Here is a 20108-nt window from a genome sequence, read left to right as displayed (position 1 = left end):
CGTGATTATTCTACTGTTTTTGTCTTACAAGACACTGATGAATCATTTGAATAACAAATATTTGCCCTCTGCCCTCTTTCAGGCACAGTGACTGTCCGGGAAATGGGCAACCACTGTGCAGATACCCCCCTCATTACGAGAAACAGGCACACACCCCCCATCGCTGAAGACACCCAGACACAAGCAGGAGATCAAGCCTGGCCTACCAGCCCCGGCCCGCCCCTCCCTGCCCCACCTGGCCGAATGGATGCCCCTCCCCCCATTAATCCATAGCATAGTGCATGCTCTACTTGTGCTTGGACTTCACTCGGAAGCTTCCGGGCCTCGGCCCATCTTCTGTTCATCTGCGCTGGCTCGTGTAAGTCACCCGTGGCTTTGTGTCGCTTTGGCAGTGCAATGACTTTGCAGATTTTCCTCACCCCCCCCCCCACAGACCCGGAAGGGGTGCCTCCCACCGTCAGACTGTATGTGACGCCGCCTTCCGATAATCCATCTGTTTCAGTTTTGCTGGTCATACTAATCTCTGAGGGCTTCATGTGCTGGTCTGCCTGCCTTCCAACCATGGCCAATGCAGAAGAGCAGCACCCACTGAAGTCCATTTGTCTTGTTTAGGATTCAGTCCGCTAGCCGACCAGCTATTGGCCAGAAATAATCTCTCTCATGCTATGGGGGTGGGATTGTTGTTGAATTTAATCAAAACTTTTAACTTTTTACATTTTAAAAACAGCTGGCGAAACGCATTAGGGTCTGCGATCACCGCTATCAGCCAAATGCTATTTTCCGTATCGATGACTGATCAGAACCAGACAGGAAGGTAACAGTCGGAAATAGAAATCTGGTACAAACTCCATCCTTAATCTGTTTGTTATTGTCATAGGGCACATTTTATAAGGAAATAGGCCTTTTAACTACCCACATGTTAAGAGTGAGGCCAAAGACCCGATTTATGGCTGAAATTAAATGTCTTTATAAACAATGGAAGTGTGAAACCTGCAAGATGACAGACTGGAGGAGGGTGCGATGACAGTGCTAACAGTCAGCTGGGTGTCTCGCTGAGGACTCTTCTGCTGTTATTCTGCTGTGGCAGTATGCTGAAGTTAAACAGCTGGGTTTGAAGGGGACTGCGTTCCCAGGTCATGTGTCACTGGATGGTCAGTGTACTTTTATTGTGTGGCTTTTTGTTTGTCTGTTTTTTGTTTTTGTTTTTTTTTTGTACTTTTGTTTTGACTTTTGTTTTTGCTTTTAGAATTGTTTGGTCATTTTTGAGATTTGGCTTTTTGTTTAGGCTTTTTTTATTGTATTGTTTTGTTTTTGGATAGTTCCCCCCCCCAAATGCTTTCAGAAGCTGTTCGTACGTCTGTGGAACAAATGTGGATTTTGGACTGTGTTTTTTGTGTAGCCTGAGGAAGTGAGGAGGTGTGAGGCATGCGCCCCTGCAGGGTTTTAACAATGTGCCGGTGCCTGAAACAGTTCGTTATAATGAGGGAACCCACAGGTTAAGATACCAAGGTTAAAATGAGCTCAGGGAGACTTGAATGACTGGAGCTGTGGTCGTCGTTTCTTCCTAGGAAATGGCTGTAAAATGTTTCATTTCTGATTATGCAAGGATTGTGGTGAAGCTGAAGCAGCAAGCAGTGAAGCTCAGGGTGCAGACGGACAGCTTGTTGGGTTCGGAGGTGAATACCGATTCGCCACTGCAAAGCTATGCCAATGTGAAGACTTTATTTTATTTATTGGCTGGACCCAATATCTCTTAGATATTTTTAAAGGAGTTTTAAATGAACCTGGAGTCATGTTGACTGAACCTTTCCTTGAACTAGAGCCCAAAAAGCAGAATTTATGTGAAATCAGAGTAGAGCTCATCCATTTAAAATGTGTATACTATCAGTTTCGGAGCAGGTCAAGACACACCAAGGGCTGCTGCTGTTTTATTCTGCACAAGGTTACATTTTATTAAATACTCCTGATCGGAAAACGCTTTGGAAAGTTCCGGAATGTGGACCATTAATCGGTGAAGATGGGTGGATGATTCCTTAGGCTGTGAGACAAATGGCTTTTCTTTGAAAGGTGTGCTGAAAGCTTTCAACAAAATTATTTCTTGGAATACCAAAATGATGTTATATAAGGAGTTCTTCCACATCTCTGTGTGTCTTTATTCACTGACTGAAGCACTGCTAGGAGACAGATGCTCATATATTCCTGGTATGTGCCTGGATGCTGTATATAGTGTAGCTCGTACTTGTGAATGAGTCTTAGGCAGTGGATCCCAGCCATTCCCCTGGAGGCTCTAAGGACTGCAGCTTCTGATCTTGTGTTTGGGGCAAAAAACAGAACTCTTGTAAAATAGTGTTTGATATATATAAATAAATGAATAAATATATAAATATCTGTGCCAAAAATATTTAGCAAGTTTGCAATCTGACACGTTTGAGCTGATGCCTCTGGATGTCAGGTCTTCAACTGCTGAGGCCTGTAGATCTCACATGTGGGACCAACCAGAAGGTTTGCCTTGAAGATTCAGGACTGAGCGACGGTACGTCAGAGACGAGACCACATGCTCCCCGCCCTCTAAGACGGACTGATGGAAGGAGGGGGGTCTGCAGACCGCAGAACCAGGAGGAGAGCCCGCCGATGACCCTTTCAAAGAATGTTTGGTGCTGGAAACCATTTGTTTCGATATTTGTTGCATAATCTTGAGATTGTCACCGGATTACTGTGTTTCAGAAATAAAGAAAAATGATGTAAAAACATTGCAGTTTCTGCTGTTTTTTGTGCCGTTTGGTTCTGGGCTCAGAGCCACATGTCTCCATTGGTCCACCTGACCTTCCTGCTTGCACATGTTCTTCGTGAGGTCCCGGGGGTCCCCATCACCTCCCAGATGTTTGTTTCACGAGTCTTCAGACTGCTTCAGCTAGTGGAGGTCATGGAGGTCAGACCAGACATCACTTTGCAAGACTAGAGATTCTAGGTCGTTCTAGGGGATGATCTTGCATTATACACACAGCTGGAAGCTGTGACCTCAGCTTGATCGAGGGATTTTTCTGCTTCAGTGATCCCAAGTGCTGTGTTATCTGGGCTTAAGGTCTTGGTACAGCCTCTCTTTGTGTGGCTCAGCATGATAGGATGCTGTGCCTGTGATCCCAAAATCGGCAGTGTTTCACTGACAGCCCCTTAACCCCAATTGACCCCTCATTCTCAAAAATAGAAAGGATCTGTAGGGGGCGCACCATGGCTCGCTGTCATTCTTTAATTTGTGAAATATTTTGCTGATGACTCCGTAAGTCCTGTTTAACCGTAGAGGCACTGAGGCCGTCGTCATGACTACAGCGTCTTCTCCTGAGGCAGGGTGAATTTGCAGTCAAGTTTTTCCGCTCACCTGTGATGTGAAAAATAAACTGATTTAATTTGGATAACCATCACTGGTAACAAATACACCATTAAGGTTCATTAAGATTCAAGATTCAATTCTTTATTGTAATTGTACATGATAGTACATTAACAGTGATCCTCTGTGGTTTAACTCATTTGTACAGTAATTGTTTTGCTAGCTGGGTGTAGGGGTGTAATAGTTTTAGCATTTTTTTTTCAGGACCTATAACTTCCTCTCCTGACTCTTGAGGAATCAAGGTGCTGCTTCATCTCGGGCGAAAAGTAAGTGGATCTCAGATGTATGCAAATGACCTTTGTATTCCACAAAGGAGAAGCAAGATTGTTTCATATTCACTGCTCTGGTCCTGGTTTACATGGAAATCAATGCCTCTCTCTATGGCCTTGGATGGGATGTGTGGAAATTCCAGGATCCGTAACCCCTTTTCTGGATGCAGAAACATACAAGGACCATCCAAAACCATATATCTGAGATTTAATACATGCAAACCTCAAGAGGATTTCAGCACAGATAGACGAACAGAGCTGCAAATCCCCGTAAGGCTTTTCCCAGCAAAATCCCTGATGCGTGGTCTGTACGTGACGAGGGTACGGCTCCAGGTAATTAACGAGGCCGGTTTCTATGGCGGCAGACCTGGAACAGGGCTGTGATTTCCGGGCTGCCAAAATGGAGCCCGTTCGTCTTGCTAAACCGGCAGCTGTATGGAGGGGTCAGCTTTCATGGGGCGAACTGCAGATGCGTCACGGCAGAGGGGGGCGCTTAACAGGCTCAACAGAACGTAAAACGTGGCCCGCGTCTGATGACAGCTGCTGTGCTTGCCGAGGACCATCACCTCGATCGATTGGAGCCCATTTTTGTGTCCATTTTATCAGAGCAGCTGCATTTTATTCTTGCTGTTGGTACAAAGACTTCAGCAAGGTCATGATGTTGCTGTGTTCCTGGGGACAGGAGCTACCCTGTTTGCAGTGTTTCCCAACCTCAGCACTCCTTCCATAAGGCAGGATTTTTCCACCAGTGTGCCATTAGCAGCTGATGCTGATATCGGCAGGTCAATACCGGGCCCTTTATAGGCCTTTTTAATGATCTGCTCCATCATGCAGAGAAAATACATGAATCCTGTGGTCAGTTTGCTTGGGAAAGGTGCCGTTAGTGGAAACAGGCAGCCCAGCTGTGGCTCCGAACACAGTCTGCTTCCTGCAGTCTCGGGGCTTTTGTTAAAGTATCACTCCCCTGCATTTCCCTGATTCTTCCACCAGAGGGCATCTTCATCCCGGCCTTCCGATTCGGTGCTCCCGCACGCTATTAATGAATAACTGAAATGCGGGCTGCCCTGTGTGCTGCGTCCAGGTCGAAGCAGCGCAGCCTCGCCCATTTCCTCATTTCCTGGGCTCTGCCCCTCGCCGCAGGCTTCCCGTCAGCTTAAATGGTCGGCCTCGGCAAAGATCACGGTTCGGTTATAAATTATCACGGCGGGATGTCGGCGGCTCGGCCGCTCTGCCTGAGCCGGCGCCCAGCAAAACGCAAAGCCGGCAAATGCGACGTGATGATTTACAGTCATGGCACAAATTTCGCGCTTTGCTCCTCGCTTCCCGAGCGTGAGCCGCAATGCCTCCCGTTCTGAGTGCTCGGAAATGTTTTTGTAATTAAGGATTAATTGGCTTGTTAAAATGACTTGCGCTGCTCATATTTCCCTGTTTTCTTTGTTAATGTCTCGCATAATGACAGCAGTGAGCAGGGAAACCGTACCAAAATCACCGAACGGCATGGAAACGGCGCGGGGCTGGCTGTTCACGCTCACGCGGCATGTTTCACAACTACGCCACCGTGTTGAAGTCAGAAAGGGGTTACTGGGGTTTCCGTGGCGACGTTTCAAATGAGATGACCCAAGGCAGGGGAAATTATTATTTTAAAAAGGACTCGTAAAGCATGTCGCAAGCATTAATGTTGCTTAGCACGTTTATTTCTGCTTTATTGGTTGAAGAAAGCAGTCCCAGTAAGCGTTGGTTATATCGGCAGACGGTTTAGCGGCCAGCGGTCATGCGCGTCGGGCTGGAGTAGGAGTGTGCTCCCGTTGTTTTCGTTTCCTTGGTTTAATGAAGTCGCATCTTGTTAAATCCGCTAACCCGCCCTGCTGGGCCAATGGCCCGGGGTGTTTAAAGCCCTTCGGCATCTATGCACAGTCCTTTGAGCCTTTTTTTTTTAGCCACACCTGCCTCCATTTAGCTAGAATTCTGTGTCGTTTAGAGGGTGCAAAACGCACGTCAAACGGTGGACGAAATGCACTCATGCAGATGCTGGTGAGCTTCTGTAGATGAAACCTGCTAGTTATGTTCATTACAAAGAGCATCGAGGTGTCAGAACATGATGCTGTAACCCTCAGCCCCAGATACAGAGTGTCTGAGAGCCGCCGGCTTATGACTGGGTTTTAGACACTTTGTCACGATCATAGATCTTTACTGAACATCAACAGGTATGTAACCTTTGACCCCTTTCACTTAAAGGATGTGCTGGGACAAAAAAAACTCATGTAGGATGAATTAAATGCTGGACAAGAAAAGTCCGTAACAAGTTCAAAAGAATAATTGCTAACATTTTACATTGACTGCAACTTCATAATGCATCCATAATGCATTCAAAACATTGTAATACTTTTAGAATTAGACATGACAGCTGTAATAAATATTAATAACAAACATTGTAATCGTATAATCATATAATGTTTGTTATTAATTTTTTTTAAAGCTGTTAAGGGATATTGGAATGTTATAGTATACTTACATGCTACTTATGAATGCATTATGAAGGTGCACTGAATGATCTATGAATGCATTATGAAGAAGCAGTTCATATAAAGCGATATTCTTTTAAAATTAAACTTTTGTGATTCTGGCTTAGCCGAAAATGAAATACATTCATCCTTTATGGTATATGGCAAAATTCAAAGAAAAATTGCAGCTGCACTGTACACTGCAGTTTGTCTAGTGACCTGAAGAAATGATTCTGTGTGTACGTAATTCAACAAGCATGGACCCAGAATAATGGCAGACGGTATCACCTTTGCCATTCTCTGTCACGTGTGACGCCATTGTGGGGCCATTGTGGGGCCATTGTGGGGAATGGCTCTCAGTGCATCAATGCCCCGTAACGAAGCTTTGTGTTTATTGATGAGCTGAAAATGTGAATCTTCCCAAAATCACTCCTAGCAAGTGACTGGTCCCTTGGCACGCATGTACTTGACGTTCCCTGAGATGCCACCTGTCAAACTGCGACATAAACTCCTTCCTCACTCTCCTCCTCCTCCTACTCGTTGTTAGCTAGGAGATGTTAAACAGCTGGCGGTGGTGCAGACACAGTGAGTTCATACGGTGTTTGCTGGATGGGCGTCTGAATAACAGGAAATTCATTACGGCCAATTAATTAGTCCTGGGATTTTTAGCTGAACAAATAAATGTTAATCATTTCAGATGCCTGGTAGAAAGGTTCCAGAAAGTCTTCATGACCCATAGAGGGCGGACAAGCTCAGCTGCTGTGGGCGAACAGATTTTCACCAGGAGAGAGAGAGACTGTGTGTGTGTGTGTGTCTCCTTTGAGTACTGCCACTTCTCCACCAAATGCAGATTGACATCATTAATTTTTCAGAGGTATTAATTAACCTCAGAGGAGAAAGTGTGGTGTGTGTGTAGGGGGTGGGGTGGGGGGGTTGATAATGAGGGTCTCCCCCAAGATGCCCAGTTTCTCCTCGCAAGGAGTCACTCCTTCACTCCTCTGCCCCTCCGCTCCTCCACCTCCATCTGCCAGAGAAATCAGACAAATGAAGGTGTAGCTGAGAGGACTCTGAACCGGGGGGGCTTGTTTATTAACCAGCATCGGCAGTGAAAACATGGACCTGCAGACTTTGGCTTTAAAACTGTTCTTCTTGGTCTGTTAACAGGTTTGCTTCCTACTAACCTCTGTAAAGAACAGCCTGTTGATCGCCGACTATCCATCCAGAGCTGAAATTCATACCACACATCAGCTGTGGATTAAAGCAAAAATGCTAACAGCCTGTTAAGGTGCCGCTTTTTTCCCAGAATCCTCACTGCCTGCTGAGCATCTGCACTGTAGATCTGAATGCTCATGTCAGTTTAAAATATATAATTACTGCAATTTTCTGTCGCTTTAGTGCTGGGCTTCATTCCTGCTTCTCGTTTTCCCTTTTTTCAGCTCAGTGTCTCTGTTTCTGATCTCCTTAGTGCCTCCAGGCAGGATTTTCTTGAAAGGCTGTATTAAGATGGGAATTCTTGATTATCCCTGACAAAACAGGGGGGTTTAAGTGTGCCGTCAGTGTCCCGAGGACGCTCTCCAAGCTCCAGGCGGTTTTCAGGAATATCCCATGGCTGTGGGGACGAGGCCATTGCCGGGCTCAGCCTTCTATCCAGCCTTGGTGCATCACGCTTACCGCGGTGTTGATGTTGCGGCAGGGAAGAGCCCTGAAACGGCGCCAGGGCAGCGGGCAAAGCCACAAATTCTCTGTCCTGATGTCACCCAGCAAGCATTTTCCTTGGCTCTGGCATCACACCAGCACTCCAGGAGACGGGATTTGGGGGCTGCATTCCTCAAGCAACCCCAGCCCTGTGAAGATACACAATGCGCCCCCTGCTGGGCTGGACCAGGCTGGGCGGGTTCAGCTGCTTCACAGTGAGCCCTCGGGTGACAGTTAGGGGGCCGCAGCGGTTCCCGCCAGTGAGGGAGACACACACACACACACACACTCATACTCACATTCAGACAGCCAGGTTTAAAGGGATTTCCCATTAAATCCAAGTTTATTTTGAAAAACACTGTAACCCCAAAGCAAACTGATGAAAATCAATACATCGTTTTTCTTAATATAAATGTTTGTCTGATAGGGATGGTCCCACAATGCCTGGACGGCCTGGAGCTACTCTATACACACACAGGTTTGTAAGTATATCTTTGTGGGGACTCTCCATTCATTTCTATGGGGAAAACTCTAATCCCAACATGAAGACCTTAACCCCTCAAAATACGTGACTTTCGGCATTTTTACTTTTTTGATTACATTCACAGATCTTCGTGGAGACCTGAAAAATGGTCCCCACAACGTCAAAATAACAGGTTTTTATTACATTGTGCGGGACATTTGGTCCCCACGATGTAATATAAACATAAAACACACACGCTCACATTTAATGACCATTGCAGGAACTTCATATTGGCTTCTCCTTCAAAGCTGTGTATTTTTCATAATCCAATACCGACAGTCTGTGAAGCATGGTCAGTAAGTCGCTGTGTCAAATCCCATCACTGGGCCCTTGAGCAGCCCTTAACCACCAGTTGCTCCAGGAACTGCCTGGAAAAAACAAAGCAGAGCCCACTAAGTTAATAGAAAATAAAATGATTTGATCTTTGTATTTCCATCACCACTTTTAAAAGGATCGCTTTACCTACAAGGTCCCATTTTAGCGTCCCCTCAACCTCAGCGGCAGCCGAGAGGGACAGGAGAGTCGCGAGCAGCAGGGTGGTCTGTTAAGCATGCCTCCACATGGGTCCCCCCCCCACCCAGAGCGGTGCCTGACGTGCGGCCTTCTGCCCACTTCCTGCCCCTCCGCTGGGCAAGCATCTGCTGTCCGCGAGACGCAGGAGCGCGCCGGAGAGAGTGAGTGTCCATGCCAGTCACTACGGCGTGCCGTGCCCGCTTTCCACCGCGCTCTATAAATGGCAGCGCCTGGGGAGGATGCACCCCCCCCCCTGGTCGCTCGCATCTTAAAGGGGAGGTTACAAAACACATCAAGCAATGACTAATGAAACCGTGAGCAATTGCCCTTTCGCACACACGCCTTTAATTGGCACCTCTTTGTGGCAAACCTGCCAGCTGAGCCTAAGGGTGACATAGTGCCATTGTGCTGTGACAAAGTACACAGAGTAATACAGGTATTCTTGAATGTTGACATGTTTTCTGAAATAGTGGCTCACTTTCTCCCCTTCAGAATTAAATACTGGAATCAAAATTAAGCAACCTCTTCTCAAACGGTATTTTTGCATCAGAATGACGTGCATCACATACATACACTGCAGGAGTTGATCATCCTAGGAAGCAACTAGACCCTGATGTGCTCCATGAACGACGCTGCCCTCTCTGGTAGCCTCACGCCATCGGCATGTTCAGTGGTACAGTGCGCGCAGTTGCCTGTGATGAAAGATCGCTACGGTAACGCTTCGACGAATATAATATCAGGATCATTTTTCTAAAACACTGGATTTCAAAGTGTTGTATATCCAACGCGATGCAATTGCAGATACTGCACTGCACCAACCAAACAGGACGATGGGGAAAAGGAATCTCGGGCTGCAAACCTGCCTCTGGTTTGGATGTGACACCTCGTCCACATTGCACACAACATTCTCCTTGCCTGTGAGTGCAGCTACGGACGTGTGCAGTCCTGGGGAGCATGGCCCGAAAACAGACAGCCCTACATCTATACCATTATGTGCCTGGAGAAGAGGCATGCAAGCACGAGATTGGTGGTCATGCACCATCCATCTGTATAATAAAATGCATTATGGGATTGAGAAATAAAGTGCATGGGTGGGAAATGAACCACGTATGACCAGACTAGTCTAGTGGAAACTCACATTGTCTCAGATGACATCAAGGCTGAACTGCTCTGGTCGTGATCTGCTGGAAACGTATTATGTCCAGTGAAATAGGCAGTGTCACTGCAACCAAGGGTGGCACAGCGATGGAGGAGGCTGACCTGCCTGACATCTCCTCCATGTTGTCCAGTTACACTCACATTCACTGCATGTTGGCCAGTGGTGTGGCACTATACTCTTTACACTCTTGATTACTGTGATAGTTTTAAACAGTATAGACAGAACTCATTGAAAGACTGGTTTGGAGCAATCACACATATTTGTAGTGCAGTTATCTGATTCTTTCTCTTCTGTGCAAACGGCTCCCTGTTTAGCTGCTTCATACAGATGGATCTGTTTCAGATAAATGCTACTGTTTGGCATGACCATGCTCACAACTGCTATGCCCTGTTCAGGTGTGAAGACCCCGTGTCCCCCATCACGGAACAGCCGTGTAGCAGGCGTGTAGAAGATCCAAGAACATGAGGAATGTGGCCATTTGGCGGGTCGGTGCAGCATTCTGAATGGCAATGCTCTCCTAAAAAACACAACTGGATTTCTTTCTGGTCGCTGACCTTAGCGGAGTGTTTATCAAAAACAGTCATTTACGAAAGTCGCAGACATGCCTCTGTTTAAGCAGACCCGGATCATGGACTGGGCAGGTGAGTTTCACATTTCATTGATTACGTCCCAAATTCCACTTTCTGTGCATGAAAACAACTATACAGTGAACATTTTGAACTTAGTCCCATTAATGATGTTTTTCCACATTCGTTCAAAGGTTAGATCAGGGGTCTTCAACTTGTCTCAGGCCAGAGTCCACTTGGTGGATAGAGAGACAGAGCAGGGACCCCCCTCTTTACGTGTTATGAAGTCGTGTTACGGGTTAGGCTTGGCCTGTATTAACATGAACATTAACTATATTAACCTGTTTATTGAGGAATACATTAACAAATATAAATGACCTATTAACCGATTTATTTACTTTGTTCTGATGGAAAAACTATAACCATAATTGTAATTGTTACATTTCTTGCAGTACATTTCTGTTTCACTACATAAATTTTTAAGGTGTGTGTGTGTGTGGTTCAGGTAACTCAGCCAACACTATAGGCTGTGGATAGTGTTTCTTCTCATTTTAATGTCCACTGGTCATGTGATTTAGACTGCAGGTGGATCGCTGTACATCATGCATTTTGTCATTGTAACATGCTATGAGCCTGTGTTCATTAACATACTGCATGCACGGTCACACATTAGTTTCTACTGTTGCAGCAGGACACCTGCTCAACAACATTTGAGCTGAACAACCAAGCCAGCATGTTTTATTCACAGAGCAGTTTACAGTGATGTTTTTTTTTTTATCAGTGGTTTGGCTTATTATTTGTTAGAGTTTATATTACATTTATAGTTTAATAAAATTTCACAAAAAGCTGTTTGTCATTACACAATGATTCACAGACCCCCTGCAGTTCCTCCACCAACCCCATCTTGAAGACCCCTGTGCTAGATGAAGCTAATGCCTTATAACACATCACATCTTTCCACATTTCCTTACAGGTTACTTCATACGGCATACATTGTTAATGTATGTCGTCGCACAGACACAATGTATTCTAACACCTTATAACACATCACATCCTGTTCCACGTTTCCTTGCACGTTGCATCACAAGGCATTATTAATGTACACCATCAGCAGACATAGTGCTGTGTAATACTGTATAATACATGACAAGCAATCATACATAGACACAGATTAATAAATATGCAAAGTCCTGTGTTTATTTGTCTTTGTTTTGCTTTTCATAGGCTTCTGATGTACGATGGCCTGTGTTGACATAATTCAAGCCCCGTCTCTCTGTCACCTTTCCTTTCATTTCAGAGAGTGCAGCGACTGAGGGTGTCATCGCTTAAAGCACTTTGATGCAGAGCACTGGCTGCCCCAATCAGGGCCCCACTCAGCCGCTCTCCCTCTCCATCAGACCACAAACCATGTCGTGGTCCAACCCTGACTATCAAACAAAGACATTTTTCCGAGCTAAGCAGCCTTTCCCTGGAGGATCGTTTATCTCTGTAAGCCCAGTCTGCTGTCCTTGAGCTGGATTTTTGACCACGGCTTTTGGTTTTATTGTACGATAATCAGGTGCCGCTTTCATGTGATGAATAATGATCACATTTAATATTAAAGGACTTTGTTTGTAGTAACGTATTCCAAATGGGCTGTCAGTTGATATCAGCATCATTAGTTTTATTTTTAGAGAATAAATCAAAATGTCTGTCTACAGTGAGCGCCCTCTCACACAGCTCCCGCTCTCCCCATCCCCACTATCTGGGCCAGGGTACCTCTGCATCTGTGTTTTTCGTTGCCATGGTTGCCTGGAATGTGACGTAGATCCTCGGAGGTAAATCCTTTCGGCTCAGTGGTCGGAGGGAAGCAGAATTGTCTCTGCACAAGCCGCTCCAATCCAGCTGTGTGCTGATTTTAAAGGCTGCACCCTGCCACTGAGGATGGAGGGTGATGATCGCAGGCTGCTTTCTGCTCTCTCTCTTTATCCTGCTTTTCATCTGCTATAGGTGATGGTGAAATTGAGCGCTATTTCTCCTATTGGGGAAATACGCGAACCTTCACTGCGTTTTACTCTGAATAACCTCAGGGGCCTTGCATTTACATTTGAGATGTTTATTAACGTATGAAAAGCTGGCCAATCGTGTTTAGTTCAGGCGAAAGATGTAAATACTGAGTGACTGTGTCAGTTAAACCAAAGAACCTGTCTGGTAATGATGGAAGGTTCGTGAACAGCGTTGTGTCGTGTTCACGTGGTCAAATGTGGGACGCCATCCTACGTGGGAGAATCCGGTAAAGGAATCGGGCTCTAACATCGAGCCAGCTTCAATTCCCCTTTCAAGGATCGGGGATTGTTATTTGTCATTGTGCAAGTGGTTTATGCAAGTCCAAAAAGCCTTACAGGCAGCCTCTTCCATGACATAAATAACACGCATAAGTATATACATACATATAACAATCAACATAGAATTAGATACAGAGGTGGCAATATCAGGTCCAGAAAGTAAAAATCCAGACCATGATTTACTTTCAACCAACCAGTTGAGCATAAAGAGTCACAGTCACAGAGTACTCAACTGGTTGGTTGAAACAAAATCTTGCTCTGGATTTGTACTTTCTGGACCTGACATTGCCACCTCTGATTAGATATAGCATAAGCGTAAGGAATATATATGTGAGTATTCGCTGGGAAAATATTATCCATAAATAAGCCTCTGCCATATTGCACTGCTGCTGTAAGAAAGCATACAAACATATGGTGTGTACAATACATGAAAAATCTAAAGCTTTGGCCGCAGCAGACATCTTTATTTTGCCTCTTATCCCACCCCCACCGTGCGCTCAGTGGCGGCTCGCGGCCGTTCGGGAAAAGAGGGGCTTTTTCAGCGGCCGCCCTTGGCTGGCGATGAGGCGGGGGACGCGAACACGTGTGGCAGGCAGGCAGAGGCGGCCTGGGTGACAGCGGGCCAAAGCGGGCACTGGTCAGCAGCCAGGGAGAGGCAGGCGCGACACCCCTTGAATTTTAATGGGGAGTCACGCAAGACTGGCTGGACCTCCAGCAAAAGGGGGGGGGAACATCGATACCAGGAATGAAACAAATGCCGGCGGTGTGTCTTCAAGTGGCTGATTCAGATCGGTGTTTGGGGGCAGTTTGGCTGCTGAGGGGTGAAATTCACACCGAGGCTATACGATCGCTGTTGGGCTTCTCATGGAAACAGGCTCTAGGTGTCCATCACGCCAAGGACAGAGACGGCCGGGGTGTGAATGTCACACCAGGGAACAGAAGCGCTCACCCTGGCACCTCGAGCTCGCAAGATGGCACTGTGCATTTTGCTCGTGCAAAGAAGCATAGGTTAAAAGTATGTGGCTTCATTATTCTGTAAAGATGTGTTTTTCAAAAGAGTATAAAAGCCATACATTAGTGACAGACGGAACAGGTAACTAAAAGGGAAAATTATGACAAATTAAAATAACCGTGGTCATTGTTTCATCTGGATGGTTCTGTACTCCCAAGAAGGAAAAATCAGGATAAGCGGATCTCTAAGAAGATTCCGAGTAAGTGGAAATGATGAGTGCAATTCCTGTGTAGCATTGACATTACATTACACAACTGTAGTTTGCCCTGGGAAGTAAAACAGGGAAATAGAAAAGCAGAGAATCCTTATAGTCCATGTTACTTTAATATGAATTATTGTTATCTGTCTAGAGATCAATATTTTTTCATATTAAGGAAGAATGTAACTACTCATTAATATGAAATAATGAATATGCATAAAGAAAGGCTGTATGTGGCTCGGTGGGTAAGGTCTCTGTACCTGTAATCAGAAGGTTATCAGTTCACATCCCATCCTGGGCAGAAGTGTCACATTGCTGTTGGGCTCTTTGGCAAAGTTGTTAAGTACATATGACAAGTAAAGCTAGACACATTCAAGCAGCATATGAACTTGAGTATAATCTGACAAAAAACCCAGTAATTAGTCTGTAACAGGCTTTCACAGCTGCTGGTGGGAACTGCAGGCCTAGGAGGTCACTGAAGCACCACTACAAATAGCAGCCATCTTTAGTGAAGGCTTGGGCTTGGGTAGCCTCAGCTCAAACAGTGTGCTCTTCTGGCATTGCGATGTCTGGAGGGATACTCATGTGATCTTGGGCTACAAGTCTAGCCCAAGGTACCTAGATTTACACTCTACTTATTTGGAAGACACTTTTAAGCAAAGCAATGCACATTTTTCAGAAAGTAGGGTCAGTCGACTCCTGAAATGATTGGGTCTAGGGGTCCTGCTTAATGGCCCGACTGTGAAATCACTCTGGCATCCTTGGGTTTTGATCTGACGACCTTCCCGTCACAGGTCAGGTGCAGCATCCTAACCGCCAGAGTCGCAGCCCACACACCTGGATGTTGTGTATCTCCTTTCTGAGCTCCGTTTCTATAACGAGCTGTTCCCTTTGACACTGAGACTCGTACAGCTATATAGGGCTGATGCTAATGTTTGTGTTTGGGCTTGTGAAACATCGCCATTACGGTTTGACATTATGTGTATGCTTAATGGTCCCCAGGAGATCCGTAACAGCTGTTGCGCTGTTCCATGGCTCTTTCCAGAGAGGTGGATGTATTTACTTAATTACTGTCAGGCTACAGTGTTAGCGGCTATCGCTAAAACATTTACAGGGTGTATTAATTTATTAGTTATCTGAACGTATTTTATTCTGTTTTTTTTACTGCATAACTGTTTATATGGCTACTTTATATACTGATAGGAATAAACACAGAGGACCTTGGATATAACTGTCTGGGGAGCTTTATACAGCTCTGGAAAAAATTGAGAGACCACAGCAAAATTTTCAGTCGCACTCATTTCTCAATTTATGGGTCTGCGCCTGTGAAAAATTTACATGATTTTGCAAACTGCAGCCTGGCTCTTCCCTGCTTCTAATTCATGAAGGGTGTCTTCCTTGCTTTATGAGTCTTCAGTCCTGTTATGAATCGTCCTAGCAGTGCACTTCACACCACTTAATGTTTCCTATTCTTTTTCAAGGTCACTTGAGGTCATCCTCTGATTTATGAGGCACTGCCGGATAAGTTCATGGTCATCACTGGCATTGGAAACTTTGGGCTTATAAGCAGCCTGCTGTGCAGTGTAGCCTTCTGCCAGCAGAGCCAGGATTGAACCAGGATTAAACCAGGATTTAAAAATGCAGATTTTAAAAAAATATAGAGTGGTCTCTTAATAGAGCTGTATGATTGGAAAACACAGGCCAGTAGCTACCAGTCGAGGGTTTTCTGCATGACGTGAAGGCCCACAGTGGCTGATTGGCATCTTTGGCGAAGGCACTGAGATCAGCTGCTCCCACGCTGATCCCTCATCCGAGGTTCAGTGCAGTGAGAGAAGATGGATAAAAGAACTCACGCTGAAGACTCCCAAGGTGAGAGCCTCTTCTGTGAAAATTACTAAATCATTCTTTAAAGTCGTAGCAGCTTATGATATGAGAAGCACTGTGTAGCACAGAGTTCCCTGATTCCAGTGTTGGAGGACTGGAATCCAACACAGTGTGCATGAAATTAGCTAATTGTCAGGTTTAGTAGTTGGGTTTCGACAGGAAAAACTGTGTTGAATTCTACCCCTCCAGGACTGGAATTGGGGAACCCTGGTTTAACATAACTAGTTGGTTAGCCTATAGGCTACCGATATCTCTGTGTAGTACAATCAGCCAGTGTTACTGGTTTAATTATTTATGGGCTTTCAGTTTGTGTTAAAATCAGTTAACATAATTTACCCTCAGCCAGAAAGCATAGCCTGGGGGGGCAGTAGAAAATCAGAGGGGGCAATCCCATAACAATTCACGCAAAGAGAATCACACTGCAGACACAACTGCACATTTCTTTATCAGTTTTTAACTCACATGTGGCATTACTAAAACCATGTGAACAAAAAGAAAGAAAAATCTATTAGCCTTTCAACAGTACATTCCCGCCGACTGATCTGACCACGCACACACAAACCTGTCAGACACAATCGTTTTATCATACTCACTGTGACTGCTGAGTGGGAAGGCTTGAGTTACATTTAGGTGGGCTCAGGTGCCTGTCCTTGTGATTCTTGAAAAGTATTACAGTGAAACCTCGGAATGCGAGTAACTTGGTTTGCGAGTGTTTTGCAAGATGAGCAAAAATTTTTTTGCAGGTTTTACTGTACATTGATAATGAAACAATTAGCTTCAGATGCTAAAATCAAGGAAATGTAGAATAATTCATAATTTCAGCCAGTAGAGGGGGAGGGAGTAGGGGTTGGGTTAAATGCAACACTTTTGTGATGTCCGCCATTTTGGGTCAAAGTAGGAGCCAAATCCTTTTACAGTTTAAATTCTTGTACATGGATTTTTTCTGGAAGACCTGCTTATGATGGCTTAAGACCTTGCACGATAGCCAGAAGACTGGACCTTCTGGGCATTTGTGAGAGTAAAGGAAGGTTTCAAAGAAGACAATGTTTGCAACAAGTTGTGGCAGGACCCTCACTAAGGGAGAAGCTTGTGCCGGTGATGACTCCTTCAGAAAGACGGCTCAGACAGTGTCTCGCTCAAGCAGCATTAAGGGACCTATTAGATAAGACTGTCTGAGGGATTAGCTCAGACAGGTTGTCATTACTGAATGTCTCATGAATATTGATGCACTACCCCCCTCGCAGCCTCCTCGCAGTCTTCTCCGATCCCAGTGGCCTAACGCACAGAAACGGCCTTTATTTATGAACTGGAATAGGAGCGTGGAGGTGTGACCCCCTGTGATGGTGAGCCGCTCTGCTACGGAACTAAGTCATCTTAACCCTCACGGCCAAATGAAGACGCCTGCTGACATGCGGTCTTGCTCAATGGCACTGTGGAATCTGTGACCTGTTATGCTGTTTATTTTCTGGGTATGGGAACACAAAGAAGGTCACGATGGGGACCCACAGGAAACACAGTCAGATTTCCCTCGGGAACAGCAGCAGGGAAGGTCACAGGTTTTCCGTGATGTGAAACGTCTCAGTCGAACAAGTTTAGTGTGACTTTATGATCTACTTGATAAGATAAACAGTGAACCCACTGACATAACTTTTGTGAAGCTGTATGCAGCTGACACTGAAGAAAATGGAATTTTACAGATATATATATAAAAGTATTCCTTTTATATTGGAAAACCTTCTGAAGCAATTTTTTTTCCTTGTTTTGTAAATTTATTTACAAATTTAAATGTACCAGATGTCTTTTTAGTTACTTCAAGCAGAACAGCAGACACAATGTACTGTCCAATGAAGGAAGGTGAAACAGAACATTGACACAACAAAAAATGCTTCCCTTCCACTCACACCATTGGGTGAAATGGGGCCTTCGTCCTCTAACCGCCCAATAGGAAGTTTACTTTGTTTGGGAGCCATATTGCAGTTTAGGATCACATGGTATATTCTGTTATTATGCTTATGTGTGTGAAAACATGCCTTGTTTTGTGCTTGTAAGTTATGTAAAGCTGTTTGTGAAAGTACAATGATAGTAATAAATAATGCTGTACCTGAACCCAACTGGTTATTTTTACTACTTCCGAATGCCATCAGAGGCACTCTGTCTATTTGTTATATGATGTCTACAGTATGGGCTTGAGTGCAGCGTTGGTATAAACAGAATATTCTTGTAACTGCATGCCCCGGTGCATGTCAAAAGGATGATGAAGTGGTTCGGTGAGATTCTAACCTCGGCTAGCCGATGTGCTTTTCAGACGAGATCACAGGGGGCGCCCACGAGCTCATCCGCTGAGGGTTCCGATGCCGTGCAGACCAGGCTGCCTTGAACACTTCATCACTGCAAATTGGGTCTCACTCGGCCCTTGAAACACCATAAAAGGAAGAACGTGTCGAGCCATACTCGCATTTTGCCCGGCGGATGATGAGAGCGGCCAGCAAGTGGGAAAAGGAGACCCACCGGGTCACACCGATGTCCATGATCTGATCTGCTGCCAGGCTCGGCCTCTGCTGCTCCAGAGCTCACTCCTCAGGGGACTCTGTCCTGCTAGGGCCAGCCCTCCTCTCTGGCAGTATAGCAGGGCTGCGGCAGTGATATCCCTGTGATTTTAATGCGACTTCAGGGTGATTCACATTCGCTTTTCAAGTCATGTTTATTTTCACTGCTGGCAAACAATAGCACTCATCACTTCCAGGGAGCGGGAGAAGGCCTGTGATCTGGATGTTTGTCCAGGTTGGCTGGGGTAGCACGTATTTATCATGCCGTGTACTGGTCTGCCAGCAATCCCACAGAATTCCCAAACTGTGCTCTTTTTCTTTCATTCTTTAGACTCCATGTGTACTATAAATGTCCAACATTTCCAGTTTCGTCCACATATTTCCAGTTGCTGACGTAGTCGTTAACGCTGAGCACTTGTCTGCCTTTTGGCTGATAACTTGTCCTGAATATGGTGTTTTTCGCTACTTTTCATGCCACACAGTCTGTCTTGAGTTCAGCGGCCATCGATCTCAAGCAGATGTACTGGACCCAAGTGAAAACTACTTATAGCAGTTCGAGTGAATTCGATATAATCACCATCAAGATATGAACAACCTCGCCTCCCCCCATGGCCATATAATACAAAAAATGCAGTAGATTTCAGAGAATACAATAATGTTTAGCTTGGCTTAACAAATGAAGACTAGACAGGAAGACTGATTTTGTTCATGAAACCGCGCCCACTTCCTGCTAAACCCCCATTACTGCCACTCTATTTTTTTTCCCTATCTATCTTCTAACTGCAGGTCAGTGCCAAGGGGGGGGGGGGGGGGGCCTGAAGCTTATCTCAGGTAGCATGGGACACAATGCAGGGTTATACCCTGGATGGGATGCCAGTCTGTCACACACTATAGGCCGTTTAGAGACCCCTAGCTGTTAACCTAATCCGCATAGTCTCCCAATGCTATGATATGGTCTGGTTTTAAGGCACAATTACAAACAAATTTAAACACAAACCAGGTCACTGCTGTAAAAACACAGCCAGCAGACAGTTTCGTGTAACACTAGTTTTTAACACGCGCCTAACCCTTCATTCATGACCACTCAACATGCATGCCATGTTTGTCCATGCAGGTTTTTCCTGTGGTAAAACTTAACGAATGGCTGATTACTACCTGCTGCGCTAACGAACTTTACGCTTAATGTTTAACCGTTTCCACAAACTGCCGCTGTAGTTGCACATCATAAAAGCGATGGCCGTTTGTACAGGATTAGGAGACATGGCAGTTTAAGGTGCTCGAGCTTGTGACTGATAATGGTGAAACTATTAAAATCATCAAAAGATGGAAGTGTCTGTTCTTAAACAGAGAATACCAGATCACTTGTCAAAATAAAACTTCATCGGTTTTAATCGAATATACTTCATGAAATTAACTGTCCCAAGCCGCTCTCAGTAAGGCTCCAAAACATTTAATTATACCAGTGCCTCCGCTAACAATTATTTGTTTAAGGAGCGTTTACCGAATGTTACGATGTATGGAAACGTTCTAAG

The 20108-nt window shown here is 45.2% G+C and overlaps 1 protein-coding gene and 1 long non-coding RNA gene across 8 annotated transcripts in view; both read left to right on the top strand.

The window, feature by feature from the left end:
- dtnba (dystrobrevin, beta a) overlaps positions 1-2750 on the top strand; it is a 62795-nt gene extending 60045 nt beyond the window's left edge. For all 7 annotated transcript variants that reach the window (XM_023826562.2, XM_023826561.2, XM_023826564.2 and 4 more), the window contains one exon: positions 83-2750. The gene's annotated coding sequence lies outside the window, so the exon portion shown is untranslated. The remainder of the gene's footprint in view (positions 1-82) is intronic.
- Positions 2751-9288: 6538 nt separating this feature from the next.
- On the top strand, positions 9289-12208 carry LOC111851564 (uncharacterized). Its single transcript, XR_002840046.2, has 3 exons — positions 9289-9803; positions 10441-10686; positions 11909-12208. It is a non-coding gene; the product is annotated as an uncharacterized lncRNA (long non-coding RNA).
- Positions 12209-20108: the final 7900 nt, after the last annotated feature.

The sequence above is a fragment of the Paramormyrops kingsleyae genome, chromosome 19, assembly GCF_048594095.1.
Source record: "Paramormyrops kingsleyae isolate MSU_618 chromosome 19, PKINGS_0.4, whole genome shotgun sequence".
NCBI lineage: Eukaryota > Metazoa > Chordata > Actinopteri > Osteoglossiformes > Mormyridae > Paramormyrops > Paramormyrops kingsleyae.
The sequence above is the reverse complement of the archived record's forward strand: the minus strand, read 5'-3'. Positions and strand labels throughout refer to the sequence as shown.